Source organism: Ambystoma mexicanum, chromosome 11 (genome assembly GCF_040938575.1).
Source record: "Ambystoma mexicanum isolate Mex_15411 chromosome 11, UKY_AmexF1_1, whole genome shotgun sequence".
Lineage (NCBI taxonomy): Eukaryota > Metazoa > Chordata > Amphibia > Caudata > Ambystomatidae > Ambystoma > Ambystoma mexicanum.
This window is the reverse complement of record NC_090934.1, coordinates 1,179,448,207-1,179,470,852: the sequence shown is the minus strand read 5'-3', so window position 1 is coordinate 1,179,470,852 and position 22,646 is coordinate 1,179,448,207. Positions and strand designations below refer to the sequence as shown.

Below are 22,646 nucleotides of genomic sequence, written 5' to 3'. Positions count from 1 at the left end.
CATCCCACCCACCCCTCCTAACCCACCACCCTCCCCATCCATTTTAAAAATGTCACTTCATTCCCACTAGGCCCAGTTAAAAGGACAACACATTGGGTTCTTTATGCATTTTTTCCAAAGGCAAAATGTCGCGGTGCGCCCGTTTGCATGTCCACAAGGCCGGCCCAGTCCAAAGATGGTTTTTCACTGGAGTTCACTTTCCCAAAAAAGAAGCGAGGAAATACAGGAAGCACTGGAAATCAACCATGAGGCCTGCAGTGCGTGCTCCAACTCCATCTCCCTGTTCCAGAAAGCCTTGGCCAGCAGTTATAGGACGCCTGGAATGTTACAATCAAATGAAAAGAAAAAATCTGTTACAGACATGTCAGAGGTGGGATTCGAACCCACTGCGACCTGAACGCAGCGCCTTAGACCACTCGGCCATCCTGACTCTGCCATTTGCACCCCTCAGATGCGGCTTAGAGGCAATGTTGGAAAGTCTCAAAGACCACCCGCCTAAAATCCTCTCCTATTGCATTAAAGTCTCCCAATTCCTCCCAAAAGAATAATCACAGGCAGGGCAGCACTCATACAACGACTACTGGCACAGACGTGCAGGGTTCAATCCCTATGTACAGCAGCTACTTGTCACAAGCACACATGAGTCTTTCATGTTTCTGCAGAACGGTGCTGCCTGCCACCTGTTAACAGACACAAGCAACTACACCTCAGGAAATAGGAAGGCAGGAGGCGGGCTGGTTTATGCAAATAAAAGCATGCACTGTGTCCAACCCTTCAGGAGGTTCAGGCAGTGTGCTAGAGCCTTCTTGGTCACAAGAGGTTGGGCACTAGTGCCGGGGAGCCTGTTTAGGCTGAAAGGACTGTGTATGGGCCGGCCTGATCTCCCTGTACTCCTGCACAGGACTCACTCTAAATTACAGGGCTAAAGAGTTCTGCCAGCAAAGCCTATATACAATGGCCGTTCGTGGCCGTTCGGGGCCGTTTGGGCAGGCAGGTGGTTGGTTGGGCAGAGGGCGAGGAGGAAGAACTGTGTTCACTCCTCTGCCTGCCTTTTTACCTCTCGCTTCCCCCCACTCACTCCTCCATCTGCCTCCCACTATGTCACACTAACTTTCCACCTGACCCCCATTTCAAATAGGTCACTTCATTCCAACTAGGCCCAGTGAAAAGGACAAGACGTTGGGTTCTTTATGCATTTTTTCCAAAGACAAAATGCCGCGCTGCGCCCATTTGCAAGTCCACAAAGCTAGCACAGTCCTAAGACGGTTTTTCATTTAAGCACTGTAGTACACCTGCCAAAAGGGCAGTCAAGCATTCCAGGACCAACTGCAGACCTAGCTGGAGGACGGGAGTGTGTGGAGCAAGCTCCAACTCCATCTCCCTGTTCCAGAAATCCGTGGCCGGCAGTTATAGGAAGCGTGGAATGCAATCACATGAAAAGTAAAAACCCATTTCAGGCATGTCAGAAGTGGGATTCGAACCCACGCCTCCAGAGGAGACTGCGACCTGAACGCAGCGCCTTAGACCACTCGGCCATCCTGACTCTGCCTTAGGCGCTCGCCTGAATCGGCTTAGAGGCTATGTTGGCAAGTCTTTGACCACACTTAAATCCTCTTGGATTTCCTAAAATGTCTCCACAGTCTGCCAGGAATATACTCTCGCGCATCCCACCCACCCCTCCTAACCCACCACCCTCCCCATCCATTTTAAAAATGTCACTTCATTCCCACTAGGCCCAGTTAAAAGGACAACACATTGGGTTCTTTATGCATTTTTTCCAAAGGCAAAATGTCGCGGTGCGCCCGTTTGCATGTCCACAAGGCCGGCCCAGTCCAAAGATGGTTTTTCACTGGAGTTCACTTTCCCAAAAAAGAAGCGAGGAAATACAGGAAGCACTGGAAATCAACCATGAGGCCTGCAGTGCGTGCTCCAACTCCATCTCCCTGTTCCAGAAAGCCTTGGCCAGCAGTTATAGGACGCCTGGAATGTTACAATCAAATGAAAAGAAAAAATCTGTTACAGACATGTCAGAGGTGGGATTCGAACCCACTGCGACCTGAACGCAGCGCCTTAGACCACTCGGCCATCCTGACTCTGCCATTTGCACCCCTCAGATGCGGCTTAGAGGCAATGTTGGAAAGTCTCAAAGACCACCCGCCTAAAATCCTCTCCTATTGCATTAAAGTCTCCCAATTCCTCCCAAAAGAATAATCACAGGCAGGGCAGCACTCATACAACGACTACTGGCACAGACGTGCAGGGTTCAATCCCTATGTACAGCAGCTACTTGTCACAAGCACACATGAGTCTTTCATGTTTCTGCAGAACGGTGCTGCCTGCCACCTGTTAACAGACACAAGCAACTACACCTCAGGAAATAGGAAGGCAGGAGGCGGGCTGGTTTATGCAAATAAAAGCATGCACTGTGTCCAACCCTTCAGGAGGTTCAGGCAGTGTGCTAGAGCCTTCTTGGTCACAAGAGGTTGGGCACTAGTCCCGGGGAGCCTGTTTAGGCTGAAAGGACTGTGTATGGGCCGGCCTGATCTCCCTGTACTCCTGCACAGGACTCACTCTAAATGACAGGGCTAGAGAGTTCTGCCAGCAAAGCCTATATACAATGGCCGTTCGTGGCCGTTTGGGCAGGCAGGTGGTTGGTTGGGCAGAGGGCGAGGAGGAAGAACTGTGTTCACTCCTCTGCCTGCCTTTTTACCTCTCGCTTCCCCCCACTCACTCCTCCATCTGCCTCCCACTATGTCACACTAACTTTCCTCCTGACCTCCATTTCAAATAGGTCACTTCATTCCAACTAGGCCCAGTGAAAAGGACAAGACGTTGGGTTCTTTATGCATTTTTTCCAAAGACAAAATGCCGCGCTGCGCCCATTTGCAAGTCCACAAAGCTAGCACAGTCCTAAGACGGTTTTTCATTTAAGCACTGTAGTACACCTGCCAAAAGGGCAGTGAAGCATTCCAGGACGAACTGCAGACCTAGCTGGAGGACGGGAGTGTGTGGAGCAAGCTCCAACTCCATCTCCCTGTTCCAGAAGTCCGAGGCCGGCAGTTATAGGAAGCGTGGAATGCAATCACATGAAAAGTAAAAACCCGTTTCAGGCATGTCAGAAGTGGGATTCGAACCCAGACCTGAATGCAGCACCTTAGATCACTCGGCCATCCTGACTCTGCCTTAGGCGCTTGCCTGAATCGGCTTAGAGGCTATGTTGGCAAGTCTTTGACCACACTTAAATCCTCTTGGATTTCCTAAAATGTCTCCACAGTCTGCCAGGAATATACTCTTGCGCATCCCACCCACCCCTCCTAACCCACCACCCTCCCCATCCATTTTAAAAATGTCACTTCATTCCCACTAGGCCCAGTTAAAAGGACAACACATTGGGTTCTTTATGCATTTTTTCCAAAGGCAAAATGTCGCGGTGCGCCCGTTTGCATGTCCACAAGGCCGGCCCAGTCCAAAGATGGTTTTTCACTGGAGTTCACTTTCCCAAAAAAGAAGCGAGGAAATACAGGAAGCACTGGAAATCAACCATGAGGCCTGCAGTGCGTGCTCCAACTCCATCTCCCTGTTCCAGAAAGCCTTGGCCAGCAGTTATAGGACGCCTGGAATGTTACAATCAAATGAAAAGAAAAATTCTGTTACAGACATGTCAGAAGTGGGATTCGAACCCACGCCTCCAGAGGAGACTGCGACCTGAACGCAGCGCCTTAGACCACTCGGCCATCCTGACTCTGCCATTTGCACCCCTCAGATGCGGCTTAGAGGCAATGTTGGAAAGTCTCAAAGACCACCCGCCTAAAATCCTCTCCTATTGCATTAAAGTCTCCCAATTCCTCCCAAAAGAATAATCACAGGCAGGGCAGCACTCATACAACGACTACTGGCACAGACGTGCAGGGTTCAATCCCTATGTACAGCAGCTACTTGTCACAAGCACACATGAGTCTTTCATGTTTCTGCAGAACGGTGCTGCCTGCCACCTGTTAACAGACACAAGCAACTACACCTCAGGAAATAGGAAGGCAGGAGGCGGGCTGGTTTATGCAAATAAAAGCATGCACTGTGTCCAACCCTTCAGGAGGTTCAGGCAGTGTGCTAGAGCCTTCTTGGTCACAAGAGGTTGGGCACTAGTCCCGGGGAGCCTGTTTAGGCTGAAAGGACTGTGTATGGGCCGGCCTGATCTCCCTGTACTCCTGCACAGGACTCACTCTAAATGATAGGGCTAAAGAGTTCTGCCAGCAAAGCCTATATACAATGGCCGTTCGGGGCCGTTTGGGCAGACAGGTGGTTGGTTGGGCAGAGGGCGAGGAGGAAGAACTGTGTTCACTCCTCTGCCTGCCTTTTTACCTCTCGCTTCCCCCCACTCACTCCTCCATCTGCCTCCCACTATGTCACACTAACTTTCCTCCTGACCTCCATTTCAAATAGGTCACTTCATTCCAACTAGGCCCAGTGAAAAGGACAAGACGTTGGGTTCTTTATGCATTTTTTCCAAAGACAAAATGCTGCGCTGCGCCCATTTGCAAGTCCACAAAGCTAGCACAGTCCTAAGACGGTTTTTCATTTAAGCACTGTAGTACACCTGCCAAAAGGGCAGTGAAGCATTCCAGGACGAACTGCAGACCTAGCTGGAGGACGGGAGTGTGTGGAGCAAGCTCCAACTCCATCTCCCTGTTCCAGAAATCCGTGGCCGGCAGTTATAGGAAGCGTGGAATGCAATCACATGAAAAGTAAAAACCCGTTTCAGGCATGTCAGAAGTGGGATTCGAACCCAGACCTGAACGCAGCACCTTAGACCACTCGGCCATCCTGACTCTGCCTTAGGCGCTCGCCTGAATCGGCTTAGAGGCTATGTTGGCAAGTCTTTGACCACACTTAAATCCTCTTGGATTTCCTAAAATGTCTCCACAGTCTGCCAGGAATATACTCTCGCGCATCCCACCCACCCCTCCTAACCCACCACCCTCCCCATCCATTTTAAAAATGTCACTTCATTCCCACTAGGCCCAGTTAAAAGGACAACACATTGGGTTCTTTATGCATTTTTTCCAAAGGCAAAATGTCGCGGTGCGCCCGTTTGCATGTCCACAAGGCCGGCCCAGTCCAAAGATGGTTTTTCACTGGAGTTCACTTTCCCAAAAAAGAAGCGAGGAAATACAGGAAGCACTGGAAATCAACCATGAGGCCTGCAGTGCGTGCTCCAACTCCATCTCCCTGTTCCAGAAAGCCTTGGCCAGCAGTTATAGGACGCCTGGAATGTTACAATCAAATGAAAAGAAAAATTCTGTTACAGACATGTCAGAAGTGGGATTCGAACCCACGCTTCCAGAGGAGACTGCGACCTGAACGCAGCGCCTTAGACCACTCGGCCATCCTGACTCTGCCATTTGCACCCCTCAGATGCGGCTTAGAGGCAATGTTGGAAAGTCTCAAAGACCACCCGCCTAAAATCCTCTCCTATTGCATTAAAGTCTCCCAATTCCTCCCAAAAGAATAATCACAGGCAGGGCAGCACTCATACAACGACTACTGGCACAGACGTGCAGGGTTCAATCCCTATGTACAGCAGCTACTTGTCACAAGCACACATGAGTCTTTCATGTTTCTGCAGAACGGTGCTGCCTGCCACCTGTTAACAGACACAAGCAACTACACCTCAGGAAATAGGAAGGCAGGAGGCGGGCTGGTTTATGCAAATAAAAGCATGCACTGTGTCCAACCCTTCAGGAGGTTCAGGCAGTGTGCTAGAGCCTTCTTGGTCACAAGAGGTTGGGCACTAGTCCCGGGGAGCCTGTTTAGGCTGAAAGGACTGTGTATGGGCCGGCCTGATCTCCCTGTACTCCTGCACAGGACTCACTCTAAATGACAGGGCTAAAGAGTTCTGCCAGCAAAGCCTATATACAATGGCCGTTCGTGGCCGTTTGGGCAGGCAGGTGGTTGGTTGGGCAGAGGGCGAGGAGGAAGAACTGTGTTCACTCCTCTGCCTGCCTTTTTACCTCTCGCTTCCCCCCACTCACTCCTCCATCTGCCTCCCACTATGTCACACTAACTTTCCACCTGACCCCCATTTCAAATAGGTCACTTCATTCCAACTAGGCCCAGTGAAAAGGACAAGACGTTGGGTTCTTTATGCATTTTTTCCAAAGACAAAATGCCGCGCTGCGCCCATTTGCAAGTCCACAAAGCTAGCACAGTCCTAAGACGGTTTTTCATTTAAGCACTGTAGTACACCTGCCAAAAGGGCAGTGAAGCATTCCAGGACGAACTGCAGACCTAGCTGGAGGACGGGAGTGTGTGGAGCAAGCTCCAACTCCATCTCCCTGTTCCAGAAGTCTGTGGCCGGCAGTTATAGGAAGCGTGGAATGCAATCACATGAAAAGTAAAAACCCGTTTCAGGCATGTCAGAAGTGGGATTCGAACCCAGACCTGAACGCAGCACCTTAGACCACTCGGCCATCCTGACTCTGCCTTAGGCGCTTGCCTGAATCGGCTTAGAGGCTATGTTGGCAAGTCTTTGACCACACTTAAATCCTCTTGGATTTCCTAAAATGTCTCCACAGTCTTCCAGGAATATACTCTCGCGCATCCCACCCACCCCTCCTAACCCACCACCCTCCCCATCCATTTTAAAAATGTCACTTCATTCCCACTAGGCACAGTTAAAAGGACAACACATTGGGTTCTTTATGCATTTTTTCCAAAGGCAAAATGTCGCGGTGCGCCCGTTTGCATGTCCACAAGGCCGGCCCAGTCCAAAGATGGTTTTTCACTGGAGTTCACTTTCCCAAAAAAGAAGCGAGGAAATACAGGAAGCACTGGAAATCAACCATGAGGCCTGCAGTGCGTGCTCCAACTCCATCTCCCTGTTCCAGAAAGCCTTGGCCAGCAGTTATAGGACGCCTGGAATGTTACAATCAAATGAAAAGAAAAATTCTGTTACAGACATGTCAGAAGTGGGATTCGAACCCACGCCTCCAGAGGAGACTGCGACCTGAACGCAGCGTCTTAGACCACTCGGCCATCCTGACTCTGCCATTTGCACCCCTCAGATGCGGCTTAGAGGCAATGTTGGAAAGTCTCAAAGACCACCCGCCTAAAATCCTCTCCTATTGCATTAAAGTCTCCCAATTCCTCCCAAAAGAATAATCACAGGCAGGGCAGCACTCATACAATGACTACTGGCACAGACGTGCAGGGTTCAATCCCTATGTACAGCAGCTACTTGTCACAAGCACACATGAGTCTTTCATGTTTCTGCAGAACGGTGCTGCCTGCCACCTGTTAACAGACACAAGCAACTACACCTCAGGAAATAGGAAGGCAGGAGGCGGGCTGGTTTATGCAAATAAAAGCATGCACTGTGTCCAACCCTTCAGGAGGTTCAGGCAGTGTGCTAGAGCCTTCTTGGTCACAAGAGGTTGGGCACTAGTCCCGGGGAGCCTGTTTAGGCTGAAAGGACTGTGTATGGGCCGGCCTGATCTCCCTGTACTCCTGCACAGGACTCACTCTAAATGACAGGGCTAAAGAGTTCTGCCAGCAAAGCCTATATACAATGGCCGTTCGTGGCCGTTTGGGCAGGCAGGTGGTTGGTTGGGCAGAGGGCAAGGAGGAAGAACTGTGTTCACTCCTCTGCCTGCCTTTTTACCTCTCGCTTCCCCCCACTCACTCCTCCATCTGCCTCCCACTATGTCACACTAACTTTCCTCCTGACCTCCATTTCAAATAGGTCACTTCATTCCAACTAGGCCCAGTGAAAAGGACAAGACGTTGGGTTCTTTATGCATTTTTTCCAAAGACAAAATGCCGCGCTGCGCCCATTTGCAAGTCCACAAAGCTAGCACAGTCCTAAGACGGTTTTTCATTTAAGCACTGTAGTACACCTGCCAAAAGGGCAGTGAAGCATTCCAGGACGAACTGCAGACCTAGCTGGAGGACGGGAGTGTGTGGAGCAAGCTCCAACTCCATCTCCCTGTTCCAGAAGTCCGAGGCCGGCAGTTATAGGAAGCGTGGAATGCAATCACATGAAAAGTAAAAACCTGTTTCAGGCATGTCAGAAGTGGGATTCGAACCCAGACCTGAACGCAGCACCTTAGATCACTCGGCCATCCTGACTCTGCCTTAGGCGCTTGCCTGAATCGGCTTAGAGGCTATGTTGGCAAGTCTTTGACCACACTTAAATCCTCTTGGATTTCCTAAAATGTCTCCACAGTCTGCCAGGAATATACTCTTGCGCATCCCACCCACCCCTCCTAACCCACCACCCTCCCCATCCATTTTAAAAATGTCACTTCATTCCCACTAGGCCCAGTTAAAAGGACAACACATTGGGTTCTTTATGCATTTTTTCCAAAGGCAAAATGTCGCGGTGCGCCCGTTTGCATGTCCACAAGGCCGGCCCAGTCCAAAGATGGTTTTTCACTGGAGTTCACTTTCCCAAAAAAGAAGCAAGGAAATACAGGAAGCACTGGAAATCAACCATGAGGCCTGCAGTGCGTGCTCCAACTCCATCTCCCTGTTCCAGAAAGCCTTGGCCAGCAGTTATAGGACGCCTGGAATGTTACAATCAAATGAAAAGAAAAATTCTGTTACAGACATGTCAGAAGTGGGATTCGAACCCACGCCTCCAGAGGAGACTGCGACCTGAACGCAGCGCCTTAGACCACTCGGCCATCCTGACTCTGCCATTTGCACCCCTCAGATGCGGCTTAGAGGCAATGTTGGAAAGTCTCAAAGACCACCCGCCTAAAATCCTCTCCTATTGCATTAAAGTCTCCCAATTCCTCCCAAAAGAATAATCACAGGCAGGGCAGCACTCATACAACGACTACTGGCACAGACGTGCAGGGTTCAATCCCTATGTACAGCAGCTACTTGTCACAAGCACACATGAGTCTTTCATGTTTCTGCAGAACGGTGCTGCCTGCCACCTGTTAACAGACACAAGCAACTACACCTCAGGAAATAGGAAGGCAGGAGGCGGGCTGGTTTATGCAAATAAAAGCATGCACTGTGTCCAACCCTTCAGGAGGTTCAGGCAGTGTGCTAGAGCCTTCTTGGTCACAAGAGGTTGGGCACTAGTCCCGGGGAGCCTGTTTAGGCTGAAAGGACTGTGTATGGGCCGGCCTGATCTCCCTGTACTCCTGCACAGGACTCACTCTAAATGATAGGGCTAAAGAGTTCTGCCAGCAAAGCCTATATACAATGGCCGTTCGGGGCCGTTTGGGCAGACAGGTGGTTGGTTGGGCAGAGGGCGAGGAGGAAGAACTGTGTTCACTCCTCTGCCTGCCTTTTTACCTCTCGCTTCCCCCCACTCACTCCTCCATCTGCCTCCCACTATGTCACACTAACTTTCCTCCTGACCTCCATTTCAAATAGGTCACTTCATTCCAACTAGGCCCAGTGAAAAGGACAAGACGTTGGGTTCTTTATGCATTTTTTCCAAAGACAAAATGCTGCGCTGCGCCCATTTGCAAGTCCACAAAGCTAGCACAGTCCTAAGACGGTTTTTCATTTAAGCACTGTAGTACACCTGCCAAAAGGGCAGTGAAGCATTCCAGGACGAACTGCAGACCTAGCTGGAGGACGGGAGTGTGTGGAGCAAGCTCCAACTCCATCTCCCTGTTCCAGAAATCCGTGGCCGGCAGTTATAGGAAGCGTGGAATGCAATCACATGAAAAGTAAAAACCCATTTCAGGCATGTCAGAAGTGGGATTCGAACCCACGCCTCCAGAGGAGACTGCGACCTGAACGCAGCGCCTTAGACCACTCGGCCATCCTGACTCTGCCTTAGGCGCTCGCCTGAATCGGCTTAGAGGCTATGTTGGCAAGTCTTTGACCACACTTAAATCCTCTTGGATTTCCTAAAATGTCTCCACAGTCTGCCAGGAATATACTCTCGCGCATCCCACCCACCCCTCCTAACCCACCACCCTCCCCATCCATTTTAAAAATGTCACTTCATTCCCACTAGGCCCAGTTAAAAGGACAACACATTGGGTTCTTTATGCATTTTTTCCAAAGGCAAAATGTCGCGGTGCGCCCGTTTGCATGTCCACAAGGCCGGCCCAGTCCAAAGATGGTTTTTCACTGGAGTTCACTTTCCCAAAAAAGAAGCGAGGAAATACAGGAAGCACTGGAAATCAACCATGAGGCCTGCAGTGCGTGCTCCAACTCCATCTCCCTGTTCCAGAAAGCCTTGGCCAGCAGTTATAGGACGCCTGGAATGTTACAATCAAATGAAAAGAAAAAATCTGTTACAGACATGTCAGAGGTGGGATTCGAACCCACTGCGACCTGAACGCAGCGCCTTAGACCACTCGGCCATCCTGACTCTGCCGTTTGCACCCCTCAGATGCGGCTTAGAGGCAATGTTGGAAAGTCTCAAAGACCACCCGCCTAAAATCCTCTCCTATTGCATTAAAGTCTCCAAATTCCTCCCAAAAGAATAATCACAGGCAGGGCAGCACTCATACAACGACTACTGGCACAGACGTGCAGGGTTCAATCCCTATGTACAGCAGCTACTTGTCACAAGCACACATGAGTCTTTCATGTTTCTGCAGAACGGTGCTGCCTGCCACCTGTTAACAGACACGAGCAACTACACCTCAGGAAATAGGAAGGCAGGAGGCGGGCTGGTTTATGCAAATAAAAGCATGCACTGTGTCCAACCCTTCAGGAGGTTCAGGCAGTGTGCTAGAGCCTTCTTGGTCACAAGAGGTTGGGCACTACTGCCGGGGAGCCTGTTTAGGCTGAAAGGACTGTGTATGGGCCGGCCTGATCTCCCTGTACTCCTGCACAGGACTCACTCTAAATTACAGGGCTAAAGAGTTCTGCCAGCAAAGCCTATATACAATGGCCGTTCGTGGCCGTTCGGGGCCGTTTGGGCAGGCAGGTGGTTGGTTGGGCAGAGGGCGAGGAGGAAGAACTGTGTTCACTCCTCTGCCTGCCTTTTTACCTCTCGCTTCCCCCCACTCACTCCTCCATCTGCCTCCCACTATGTCACACTAACTTTCCACCTGACCCCCATTTCAAATAGGTCACTTCATTCCAACTAGGCCCAGTGAAAAGGACAAGACGTTGGGTTCTTTATGCATTTTTTCCAAAGACAAAATGCCGCGCTGCGCCCATTTGCAAGTCCACAAAGCTAGCACAGTCCTAAGACGGTTTTTCATTTAAGCACTGTAGTACACCTGCCAAAAGGGCAGTCAAGCATTCCAGGACCAACTGCAGACCTAGCTGGAGGACGGGAGTGTGTGGAGCAAGCTCCAACTCCATCTCCCTGTTCCAGAAATCCGTGGCCGGCAGTTATAGGAAGCGTGGAATGCAATCACATGAAAAGTAAAAACCCATTTCAGGCATGTCAGAAGTGGGATTCGAACCCACGCCTCCAGAGGAGACTGCGACCTGAACGCAGCGCCTTAGACCACTCGGCCATCCTGACTCTGCCTTAGGCGCTCGCCTGAATCGGCTTAGAGGCTATGTTGGCAAGTCTTTGACCACACTTAAATCCTCTTGGATTTCCTAAAATGTCTCCACAGTCTGCCAGGAATATACTCTCGCGCATCCCACCCACCCCTCCTAACCCACCACCCTCCCCATCCATTTTAAAAATGTCACTTCATTCCCACTAGGCCCAGTTAAAAGGACAACACATTGGGTTCTTTATGCATTTTTTCCAAAGGCAAAATGTCGCGGTGCGCCCGTTTGCATGTCCACAAGGCCGGCCCAGTCCAAAGATGGTTTTTCACTGGAGTTCACTTTCCCAAAAAAGAAGCGAGGAAATACAGGAAGCACTGGAAATCAACCATGAGGCCTGCAGTGCGTGCTCCAACTCCATCTCCCTGTTCCAGAAAGCCTTGGCCAGCAGTTATAGGACGCCTGGAATGTTACAATCAAATGAAAAGAAAAAATCTGTTACAGACATGTCAGAGGTGGGATTCGAACCCACTGCGACCTGAACGCAGCGCCTTAGACCACTCGGCCATCCTGACTCTGCCATTTGCACCCCTCAGATGCGGCTTAGAGGCAATGTTGGAAAGTCTCAAAGACCACCCGCCTAAAATCCTCTCCTATTGCATTAAAGTCTCCCAATTCCTCCCAAAAGAATAATCACAGGCAGGGCAGCACTCATACAACGACTACTGGCACAGACGTGCAGGGTTCAATCCCTATGTACAGCAGCTACTTGTCACAAGCACACATGAGTCTTTCATGTTTCTGCAGAACGGTGCTGCCTGCCACCTGTTAACAGACACAAGCAACTACACCTCAGGAAATAGGAAGGCAGGAGGCGGGCTGGTTTATGCAAATAAAAGCATGCACTGTGTCCAACCCTTCAGGAGGTTCAGGCAGTGTGCTAGAGCCTTCTTGGTCACAAGAGGTTGGGCACTAGTCCCGGGGAGCCTGTTTAGGCTGAAAGGACTGTGTATGGGCCGGCCTGATCTCCCTGTACTCCTGCACAGGACTCACTCTAAATGACAGGGCTAGAGAGTTCTGCCAGCAAAGCCTATATACAATGGCCGTTCGTGGCCGTTTGGGCAGGCAGGTGGTTGGTTGGGCAGAGGGCGAGGAGGAAGAACTGTGTTCACTCCTCTGCCTGCCTTTTTACCTCTCGCTTCCCCCCACTCACTCCTCCATCTGCCTCCCACTATGTCACACTAACTTTCCTCCTGACCTCCATTTCAAATAGGTCACTTCATTCCAACTAGGCCCAGTGAAAAGGACAAGACGTTGGGTTCTTTATGCATTTTTTCCAAAGACAAAATGCCGCGCTGCGCCCATTTGCAAGTCCACAAAGCTAGCACAGTCCTAAGACGGTTTTTCATTTAAGCACTGTAGTACACCTGCCAAAAGGGCAGTGAAGCATTCCAGGACGAACTGCAGACCTAGCTGGAGGACGGGAGTGTGTGGAGCAAGCTCCAACTCCATCTCCCTGTTCCAGAAGTCCGAGGCCGGCAGTTATAGGAAGCGTGGAATGCAATCACATGAAAAGTAAAAACCCGTTTCAGGCATGTCAGAAGTGGGATTCGAACCCAGACCTGAACGCAGCACCTTAGATCACTCGGCCATCCTGACTCTGCCTTAGGCGCTTGCCTGAATCGGCTTAGAGGCTATGTTGGCAAGTCTTTGACCACACTTAAATCCTCTTGGATTTCCTAAAATGTCTCCACAGTCTGCCAGGAATATACTCTTGCGCATCCCACCCACCCCTCCTAACCCACCACCCTCCCCATCCATTTTAAAAATGTCACTTCATTCCCACTAGGCCCAGTTAAAAGGACAACACATTGGGTTCTTTATGCATTTTTTCCAAAGGCAAAATGTCGCGGTGCGCCCGTTTGCATGTCCACAAGGCCGGCCCAGTCCAAAGATGGTTTTTCACTGGAGTTCACTTTCCCAAAAAAGAAGCGAGGAAATACAGGAAGCACTGGAAATCAACCATGAGGCCTGCAGTGCGTGCTCCAACTCCATCTCCCTGTTCCAGAAAGCCTTGGCCAGCAGTTATAGGACGCCTGGAATGTTACAATCAAATGAAAAGAAAAATTCTGTTACAGACATGTCAGAAGTGGGATTCGAACCCACGCCTCCAGAGGAGACTGCGACCTGAACGCAGCGCCTTAGACCACTCGGCCATCCTGACTCTGCCATTTGCACCCCTCAGATGCGGCTTAGAGGCAATGTTGGAAAGTCTCAAAGACCACCCGCCTAAAATCCTCTCCTATTGCATTAAAGTCTCCCAATTCCTCCCAAAAGAATAATCACAGGCAGGGCAGCACTCATACAACGACTACTGGCACAGACGTGCAGGGTTCAATCCCTATGTACAGCAGCTACTTGTCACAAGCACACATGAGTCTTTCATGTTTCTGCAGAACGGTGCTGCCTGCCACCTGTTAACAGACACAAGCAACTACACCTCAGGAAATAGGAAGGCAGGAGGCGGGCTGGTTTATGCAAATAAAAGCATGCACTGTGTCCAACCCTTCAGGAGGTTCAGGCAGTGTGCTAGAGCCTTCTTGGTCACAAGAGGTTGGGCACTAGTCCCGGGGAGCCTGTTTAGGCTGAAAGGACTGTGTATGGGCCGGCCTGATCTCCCTGTACTCCTGCACAGGACTCACTCTAAATGATAGGGCTAAAGAGTTCTGCCAGCAAAGCCTATATACAATGGCCGTTCGGGGCCGTTTGGGCAGACAGGTGGTTGGTTGGGCAGAGGGCGAGGAGGAAGAACTGTGTTCACTCCTCTGCCTGCCTTTTTACCTCTCGCTTCCCCCCACTCACTCCTCCATCTGCCTCCCACTATGTCACACTAACTTTCCTCCTGACCTCCATTTCAAATAGGTCACTTCATTCCAACTAGGCCCAGTGAAAAGGACAAGACGTTGGGTTCTTTATGCATTTTTTCCAAAGACAAAATGCTGCGCTGCGCCCATTTGCAAGTCCACAAAGCTAGCACAGTCCTAAGACGGTTTTTCATTTAAGCACTGTAGTACACCTGCCAAAAGGGCAGTGAAGCATTCCAGGACGAACTGCAGACCTAGCTGGAGGACGGGAGTGTGTGGAGCAAGCTCCAACTCCATCTCCCTGTTCCAGAAGTCCGTGGCCGGCAGTTATAGGAAGCGTGGAATGCAATCACATGAAAAGTAAAAACCCGTTTCAGGCATGTCAGAAGTGGGATTCGAACCCAGACCTGAACGCAGCACCTTAGACCACTCGGCCATCCTGACTCTGCCTTAGGCGCTTGCCTGAATCGGCTTAGAGGCTATGTTGGCAAGTCTTTGACCACACTTAAATCCTCTTGGATTTCCTAAAATGTCTCCACAGTCTTCCAGGAATATACTCTCGCGCATCCCACCCACCCCTCCTAACCCACCACCCTCCCCATCCATTTTAAAAATGTCACTTCATTCCCACTAGGCACAGTTAAAAGGACAACACATTGGGTTCTTTATGCATTTTTTCCAAAGGCAAAATGTCGCGGTGCGCCCGTTTGCATGTCCACAAGGCCGGCCCAGTCCAAAGATGGTTTTTCACTGGAGTTCACTTTCCCAAAAAAGAAGCGAGGAAATACAGGAAGCACTGGAAATCAACCATGAGGCCTGCAGTGCGTGCTCCAACTCCATCTCCCTGTTCCAGAAAGCCTTGGCCAGCAGTTATAGGACGCCTGGAATGTTACAATCAAATGAAAAGAAAAATTCTGTTACAGACATGTCAGAAGTGGGATTCGAACCCACGCCTCCAGAGGAGACTGCGACCTGAACGCAGCGTCTTAGACCACTCGGCCATCCTGACTCTGCCATTTGCACCCCTCAGATGCGGCTTAGAGGCAATGTTGGAAAGTCTCAAAGACCACCCGCCTAAAATCCTCTCCTATTGCATTAAAGTCTCCCAATTCCTCCCAAAAGAATAATCACAGGCAGGGCAGCACTCATACAATGACTACTGGCACAGACGTGCAGGGTTCAATCCCTATGTACAGCAGCTACTTGTCACAAGCACACATGAGTCTTTCATGTTTCTGCAGAACGGTGCTGCCTGCCACCTGTTAACAGACACAAGCAACTACACCTCAGGAAATAGGAAGGCAGGAGGCGGGCTGGTTTATGCAAATAAAAGCATGCACTGTGTCCAACCCTTCAGGAGGTTCAGGCAGTGTGCTAGAGCCTTCTTGGTCACAAGAGGTTGGGCACTAGTCCCGGGGAGCCTGTTTAGGCTGAAAGGACTGTGTATGGGCCGGCCTGATCTCCCTGTACTCCTGCACAGGACTCACTCTAAATGACAGGGCTAAAGAGTTCTGCCAGCAAAGCCTATATACAATGGCCGTTCGTGGCCGTTTGGGCAGGCAGGTGGTTGGTTGGGCAGAGGGCAAGGAGGAAGAACTGTGTTCACTCCTCTGCCTGCCTTTTTACCTCTCGCTTCCCCCCACTCACTCCTCCATCTGCCTCCCACTATGTCACACTAACTTTCCTCCTGACCTCCATTTCAAATAGGTCACTTCATTCCAACTAGGCCCAGTGAAAAGGACAAGACGTTGGGTTCTTTATGCATTTTTTCCAAAGACAAAATGCCGCGCTGCGCCCATTTGCAAGTCCACAAAGCTAGCACAGTCCTAAGACGGTTTTTCATTTAAGCACTGTAGTACACCTGCCAAAAGGGCAGTGAAGCATTCCAGGACGAACTGCAGACCTAGCTGGAGGACGGGAGTGTGTGGAGCAAGCTCCAACTCCATCTCCCTGTTCCAGAAGTCCGAGGCCGGCAGTTATAGGAAGCGTGGAATGCAATCACATGAAAAGTAAAAACCTGTTTCAGGCATGTCAGAAGTGGGATTCGAACCCAGACCTGAACGCAGCACCTTAGATCACTCGGCCATCCTGACTCTGCCTTAGGCGCTTGCCTGAATCGGCTTAGAGGCTATGTTGGCAAGTCTTTGACCACACTTAAATCCTCTTGGATTTCCTAAAATGTCTCCACAGTCTGCCAGGAATATACTCTTGCGCATCCCACCCACCCCTCCTAACCCACCACCCTCCCCATCCATTTTAAAAATGTCACTTCATTCCCACTAGGCCCAGTTAAAAGGACAACACATTGGGTTCTTTATGCATTTTTTCCAAAGGCAAAATGTCGCGGTGCGCCCGTTTGCATGTCCACAAGGCCGGCCCAGTCCAAAGATGGTTTTTCACTGGAGTTCACTTTCCCAAAAAAGAAGCGAGGAAATACAGGAAGCACTGGAAATCAACCATGAGGCCTGCAGTGCGTGCTCCAACTCCATCTCCCTGTTCCAGAAAGCCTTGGCCAGCAGTTATAGGACGCCTGGAATGTTACAATCAAATGAAAAGAAAAAATCTGTTACAGACATGTCAGAGGTGGGATTCGAACCCACGCCTCCAGCGGAGACTGCGACCTGAACGCAGCGCCTTAGACCACTCGGCCATCCTGACTCTGCCGTTTGCACCCCTCAGATGCGGCTTAGAGGCAATGTTGGAAAGTCTCAAAGACCACCCGCCTAAAATCCTCTCCTATTGCATTAAAGTCTCCAAATTCCTCCCAAAAGAATAATCACAGGCAGGGCAGCACTCATACAACGACTACTGGCACAGACGTGCAGGGTTCAATCCCTATGTACAGCAGCTACTTGTCACAAGCACACATGAGTCTTTCATGTTTCTGCAGAACGGTGCTGCCTGCCACCTGTTAACAGACACGAGCAACTACACCTCAGGAAATAGGAAGGCAGGAGGCGGGCTGGTTTATGCAAATAAAAGCATGCACTGTGTCCAACCCTTCAGGAGGTTCAGGCAGTGTGCTAGAGCCTTCTTGGTCACAAGAGGTTGGGCACTAGTGCCGGGGAGCCTGTTTAGGCTGAAAGGACTGTGTATGGGCCGGCCTGATCTCCCTGTACTCCTGCACAGGACTCACTCTAAATTACAGGGCTAAAGAGTTCTGCCAGCAAAGCCTATATACAATGGCCGTTCGTGGCCGTTCGGGGCCGTTTGGGCAGGCAGGTGGTTGGTTGGGCAGAGGGCGAGGAGGAAGAACTGTGTTCACTCCTCTGCCTGCCTTTTTACCTCTCGCTTCCCCCCACTCACTCCTCCATCTGCCTCCCACTATGTCACACTAACTTTCCACCTGACCCCCATTTCAAATAGGTCACTTCATTCCAACTAGGCCCAGTGAAAAGGACAAGACGTTGGGTTCTTTATGCATTTTTTCCAAAGACAAAATGCCGCGCTGCGCCCATTTGCAAGTCCACAAAGCTAGCACAGTCCTAAGACGGTTTTTCATTTAAGCACTGTAGTACACCTGCCAAAAGGGCAGTCAAGCATTCCAGGACCAACTGCAGACCTAGCTGGAGGACGGGAGTGTGTGGAGCAAGCTCCAACTCCATCTCCCTGTTCCAGAAATCCGTGGCCGGCAGTTATAGGAAGCGTGGAATGCAATCACATGAAAAGTAAAAACCCATTTCAGGCATGTCAGAAGTGGGATTCGAACCCACGCCTCCAGAGGAGACTGCGACCTGAACGCAGCGCCTTAGACCACTCGGCCATCCTGACTCTGCCTTAGGCGCTCGCCTGAATCGGCTTAGAGGCTATGTTGGCAAGTCTTTGACCACACTTAAATCCTCTTGGATTTCCTAAAATGTCTCCACAGTCTGCCAGGAATATACTCTCGCGCATCCCACCCACCCCTCCTAACCCACCACCCTCCCCATCCATTTTAAAAATGTCACTTCATTCCCACTAGGCCCAGTTAAAAGGACAACACATTGGGTTCTTTATGCATTTTTTCCAAAGGCAAAATGTCGCGGTGCGCCCGTTTGCATGTCCACAAGGCCGGCCCAGTCCAAAGATGGTTTTTCACTGGAGTTCACTTTCCCAAAAAAGAAGCGAGGAAATACAGGAAGCACTGGAAATCAACCATGAGGCCTGCAGTGCGTGCTCCAACTCCATCTCCCTGTTCCAGAAAGCCTTGGCCAGCAGTTATAGGACGCCTGGAATGTTACAATCAAATGAAAAGAAAAAATCTGTTACAGACATGTCAGAGGTGGGATTCGAACCCACTGCGACCTGAACGCAGCGCCTTAGACCACTCGGCCATCCTGACTCTGCCATTTGCACCCCTCAGATGCGGCTTAGAGGCAATGTTGGAAAGTCTCAAAGACCACCCGCCTAAAATCCTCTCCTATTGCATTAAAGTCTCCCAATTCCTCCCAAAAGAATAATCACAGGCAGGGCAGCACTCATACAACGACTACTGGCACAGACGTGCAGGGTTCAATCCCTATGTACAGCAGCTACTTGTCACAAGCACACATGAGTCTTTCATGTTTCTGCAGAACGGTGCTGCCTGCCACCTGTTAACAGACACAAGCAACTACACCTCAGGAAATAGGAAGGCAGGAGGCGGGCTGGTTTATGCAAATAAAAGCATGCACTGTGTCCAACCCTTCAGGAGGTTCAGGCAGTGTGCTAGAGCCTTCTTGGTCACAAGAGGTTGGGCACTAGTCCCGGGGAGCCTGTTTAGGCTGAAAGGACTGTGTATGGGCCGGCCTGATCTCCCTGTACTCCTGCACAGGACTCACTCTAAATGACAGGGCTAGAGAGTTCTGCCAGCAAAGCCTATATACAATGGCCGTTCGTGGCCGTTTGGGCAGGCAGGTGGTTGGTTGGGCAGAGGGCGAGGAGGAAGAACTGTGTTCACTCCTCTGCCTGCCTTTTTACCTCTCGCTTCCCCCCACTCACTCCTCCATCTGCCTCCCACTATGTCACACTAACTTTCCTCCTGACCTCCATTTCAAATAGGTCACTTCATTCCAACTAGGCCCAGTGAAAAGGACAAGACGTTGGGTTCTTTATGCATTTTTTCCAAAGACAAAATGCCGCGCTGCGCCCATTTGCAAGTCCACAAAGCTAGCACAGTCCTAAGACGGTTTTTCATTTAAGCACTGTAGTACACCTGCCAAAAGGGCAGTGAAGCATTCCAGGACGAACTGCAGACCTAGCTGGAGGACGGGAGTGTGTGGAGCAAGCTCCAACTCCATCTCCCTGTTCCAGAAGTCCGAGGCCGGCAGTTATAGGAAGCGTGGAATGCAATCACATGAAAAGTAAAAACCCGTTTCAGGCATGTCAGAAGTGGGATTCGAACCCAGACCTGAACGCAGCACCTTAGATCACTCGGCCATCCTGACTCTGCCTTAGGCGCTTGCCTGAATCGGCTTAGAGGCTATGTTGGCAAGTCTTTGACCACACTTAAATCCTCTTGGATTTCCTAAAATGTCTCCACAGTCTGCCAGGAATATACTCTTGCGCATCCCACCCACCCCTCCTAACCCACCACCCTCCCCATCCATTTTAAAAATGTCACTTCATTCCCACTAGGCCCAGTTAAAAGGACAACACATTGGGTTCTTTATGCATTTTTTCCAAAGGCAAAATGTCGCGGTGCGCCCGTTTGCATGTCCACAAGGCCGGCCCAGTCCAAAGATGGTTTTTCACTGGAGTTCACTTTCCCAAAAAAGAAGCGAGGAAATACAGGAAGCACTGGAAATCAACCATGAGGCCTGCAGTGCGTGCTCCAACTCCATCTCCCTGTTCCAGAAAGCCTTGGCCAGCAGTTATAGGACGCCTGGAATGTTACAATCAAATGAAAAGAAAAATTCTGTTACAGACATGTCAGAAGTGGGATTCGAACCCACGCCTCCAGAGGAGACTGCGACCTGAACGCAGCGCCTTAGACCACTCGGCCATCCTGACTCTGCCATTTGCACCCCTCAGATGCGGCTTAGAGGCAATGTTGGAAAGTCTCAAAGACCACCCGCCTAAAATCCTCTCCTATTGCATTAAAGTCTCCCAATTCCTCCCAAAAGAATAATCACAGGCAGGGCAGCACTCATACAACGACTACTGGCACAGACGTGCAGGGTTCAATCCCTATGTACAGCAGCTACTTGTCACAAGCACACATGAGTCTTTCATGTTTCTGCAGAACGGTGCTGCCTGCCACCTGTTAACAGACACAAGCAACTACACCTCAGGAAATAGGAAGGCAGGAGGCGGGCTGGTTTATGCAAATAAAAGCATGCACTGTGTCCAACCCTTCAGGAGGTTCAGGCAGTGTGCTAGAGCCTTCTTGGTCACAAGAGGTTGGGCACTAGTCCCGGGGAGCCTGTTTAGGCTGAAAGGACTGTGTATGGGCCGGCCTGATCTCCCTGTACTCCTGCACAGGACTCACTCTAAATGATAGGGCTAAAGAGTTCTGCCAGCAAAGCCTATATACAATGGCCGTTCGGGGCCGTTTGGGCAGACAGGTGGTTGGTTGGGCAGAGGGCGAGGAGGAAGAACTGTGTTCACTCCTCTGCCTGCCTTTTTACCTCTCGCTTCCCCCCACTCACTCCTCCATCTGCCTCCCACTATGTCACACTAACTTTCCTCCTGACCTCCATTTCAAATAGGTCACTTCATTCCAACTAGGCCCAGTGAAAAGGACAAGACGTTGGGTTCTTTATGCATTTTTTCCAAAGACAAAATGCTGCGCTGCGCCCATTTGCAAGTCCACAAAGCTAGCACAGTCCTAAGACGGTTTTTCATTTAAGCACTGTAGTACACCTGCCAAAAGGGCAGTGAAGCATTCCAGGACGAACTGCAGACCTAGCTGGAGGACGGGAGTGTGTGGAGCAAGCTCCAACTCCATCTCCCTGTTCCAGAAATCCGTGGCCGGCAGTTATAGGAAGCGTGGAATGCAATCACATGAAAAGTAAAAACCCGTTTCAGGCATGTCAGAAGTGGGATTCGAACCCAGACCTGAACGCAGCACCTTAGACCACTCGGCCATCCTGACTCTGCCTTAGGCGCTCGCCTGAATCGGCTTAGAGGCTATGTTGGCAAGTCTTTGACCACACTTAAATCCTCTTGGATTTCCTAAAATGTCTCCACAGTCTGCCAGGAATATACTCTCGCGCATCCCACCCACCCCTCCTAACCCACCACCCTCCCCATCCATTTTAAAAATGTCACTTCATTCCCACTAGGCCCAGTTAAAAGGACAACACATTGGGTTCTTTATGCATTTTTTCCAAAGGCAAAATGTCGCGGTGCGCCCGTTTGCATGTCCACAAGGCCGGCCCAGTCCAAAGATGGTTTTTCACTGGAGTTCACTTTCCCAAAAAAGAAGCGAGGAAATACAGGAAGCACTGGAAATCAACCATGAGGCCTGCAGTGCGTGCTCCAACTCCATCTCCCTGTTCCAGAAAGCCTTGGCCAGCAGTTATAGGACGCCTGGAATGTTACAATCAAATGAAAAGAAAAATTCTGTTACAGACATGTCAGAAGTGGGATTCGAACCCACGCTTCCAGAGGAGACTGCGACCTGAACGCAGCGCCTTAGACCACTCGGCCATCCTGACTCTGCCATTTGCACCCCTCAGATGCGGCTTAGAGGCAATGTTGGAAAGTCTCAAAGACCACCCGCCTAAAATCCTCTCCTATTGCATTAAAGTCTCCCAATTCCTCCCAAAAGAATAATCACAGGCAGGGCAGCACTCATACAACGACTACTGGCACAGACGTGCAGGGTTCAATCCCTATGTACAGCAGCTACTTGTCACAAGCACACATGAGTCTTTCATGTTTCTGCAGAACGGTGCTGCCTGCCACCTGTTAACAGACACAAGCAACTACACCTCAGGAAATAGGAAGGCAGGAGGCGGGCTGGTTTATGCAAATAAAAGCATGCACTGTGTCCAACCCTTCAGGAGGTTCAGGCAGTGTGCTAGAGCCTTCTTGGTCACAAGAGGTTGGGCACTAGTCCCGGGGAGCCTGTTTAGGCTGAAAGGACTGTGTATGGGCCGGCCTGATCTCCCTGTACTCCTGCACAGGACTCACTCTAAATGACAGGGCTAAAGAGTTCTGCCAGCAAAGCCTATATACAATGGCCGTTCGTGGCCGTTTGGGCAGGCAGGTGGTTGGTTGGGCAGAGGGCGAGGAGGAAGAACTGTGTTCACTCCTCTGCCTGCCTTTTTACCTCTCGCTTCCCCCCACTCACTCCTCCATCTGCCTCCCACTATGTCACACTAACTTTCCACCTGACCCCCATTTCAAATAGGTCACTTCATTCCAACTAGGCCCAGTGAAAAGGAC

General features: G+C 50.5%; 13 non-coding genes across 13 annotated transcripts; all 13 read right to left on the bottom strand.

Moving 5' to 3' along the window:
• Positions 1-1,460: 1,460 nt before the first annotated feature.
• On the bottom strand, positions 1,461-1,543 carry TRNAL-CAG (transfer RNA leucine (anticodon CAG)). The gene has a single exon. It is a non-coding gene; the product is annotated as a tRNA-Leu (tRNA).
• A 2,116-nt stretch (positions 1,544-3,659) lies between these two features.
• On the bottom strand, positions 3,660-3,742 carry TRNAL-CAG (transfer RNA leucine (anticodon CAG)). The gene has a single exon. It is a non-coding gene; the product is annotated as a tRNA-Leu (tRNA).
• A 1,566-nt stretch (positions 3,743-5,308) lies between these two features.
• TRNAL-CAG (transfer RNA leucine (anticodon CAG)) lies at positions 5,309-5,391 on the bottom strand. Its single transcript has one exon. It is a non-coding gene; the product is annotated as a tRNA-Leu (tRNA).
• Positions 5,392-6,957: 1,566 nt separating this feature from the next.
• TRNAL-CAG (transfer RNA leucine (anticodon CAG)) lies at positions 6,958-7,040 on the bottom strand. Its single transcript has one exon. It is a non-coding gene; the product is annotated as a tRNA-Leu (tRNA).
• Positions 7,041-8,606: 1,566 nt separating this feature from the next.
• Positions 8,607-8,689, bottom strand: TRNAL-CAG (transfer RNA leucine (anticodon CAG)). Its single transcript has one exon. It is a non-coding gene; the product is annotated as a tRNA-Leu (tRNA).
• Positions 8,690-9,709: 1,020 nt separating this feature from the next.
• Positions 9,710-9,792, bottom strand: TRNAL-CAG (transfer RNA leucine (anticodon CAG)). Its single transcript has one exon. It is a non-coding gene; the product is annotated as a tRNA-Leu (tRNA).
• Positions 9,793-11,372: 1,580 nt separating this feature from the next.
• Positions 11,373-11,455, bottom strand: TRNAL-CAG (transfer RNA leucine (anticodon CAG)). The gene has a single exon. It is a non-coding gene; the product is annotated as a tRNA-Leu (tRNA).
• A 2,116-nt stretch (positions 11,456-13,571) lies between these two features.
• On the bottom strand, positions 13,572-13,654 carry TRNAL-CAG (transfer RNA leucine (anticodon CAG)). Its single transcript has one exon. It is a non-coding gene; the product is annotated as a tRNA-Leu (tRNA).
• A 1,566-nt stretch (positions 13,655-15,220) lies between these two features.
• TRNAL-CAG (transfer RNA leucine (anticodon CAG)) lies at positions 15,221-15,303 on the bottom strand. The gene has a single exon. It is a non-coding gene; the product is annotated as a tRNA-Leu (tRNA).
• Positions 15,304-16,869: 1,566 nt separating this feature from the next.
• Positions 16,870-16,952, bottom strand: TRNAL-CAG (transfer RNA leucine (anticodon CAG)). The gene has a single exon. It is a non-coding gene; the product is annotated as a tRNA-Leu (tRNA).
• A 1,030-nt stretch (positions 16,953-17,982) lies between these two features.
• On the bottom strand, positions 17,983-18,065 carry TRNAL-CAG (transfer RNA leucine (anticodon CAG)). Its single transcript has one exon. It is a non-coding gene; the product is annotated as a tRNA-Leu (tRNA).
• A 2,116-nt stretch (positions 18,066-20,181) lies between these two features.
• TRNAL-CAG (transfer RNA leucine (anticodon CAG)) lies at positions 20,182-20,264 on the bottom strand. Its single transcript has one exon. It is a non-coding gene; the product is annotated as a tRNA-Leu (tRNA).
• Positions 20,265-21,830: 1,566 nt separating this feature from the next.
• On the bottom strand, positions 21,831-21,913 carry TRNAL-CAG (transfer RNA leucine (anticodon CAG)). Its single transcript has one exon. It is a non-coding gene; the product is annotated as a tRNA-Leu (tRNA).
• Positions 21,914-22,646: the final 733 nt, after the last annotated feature.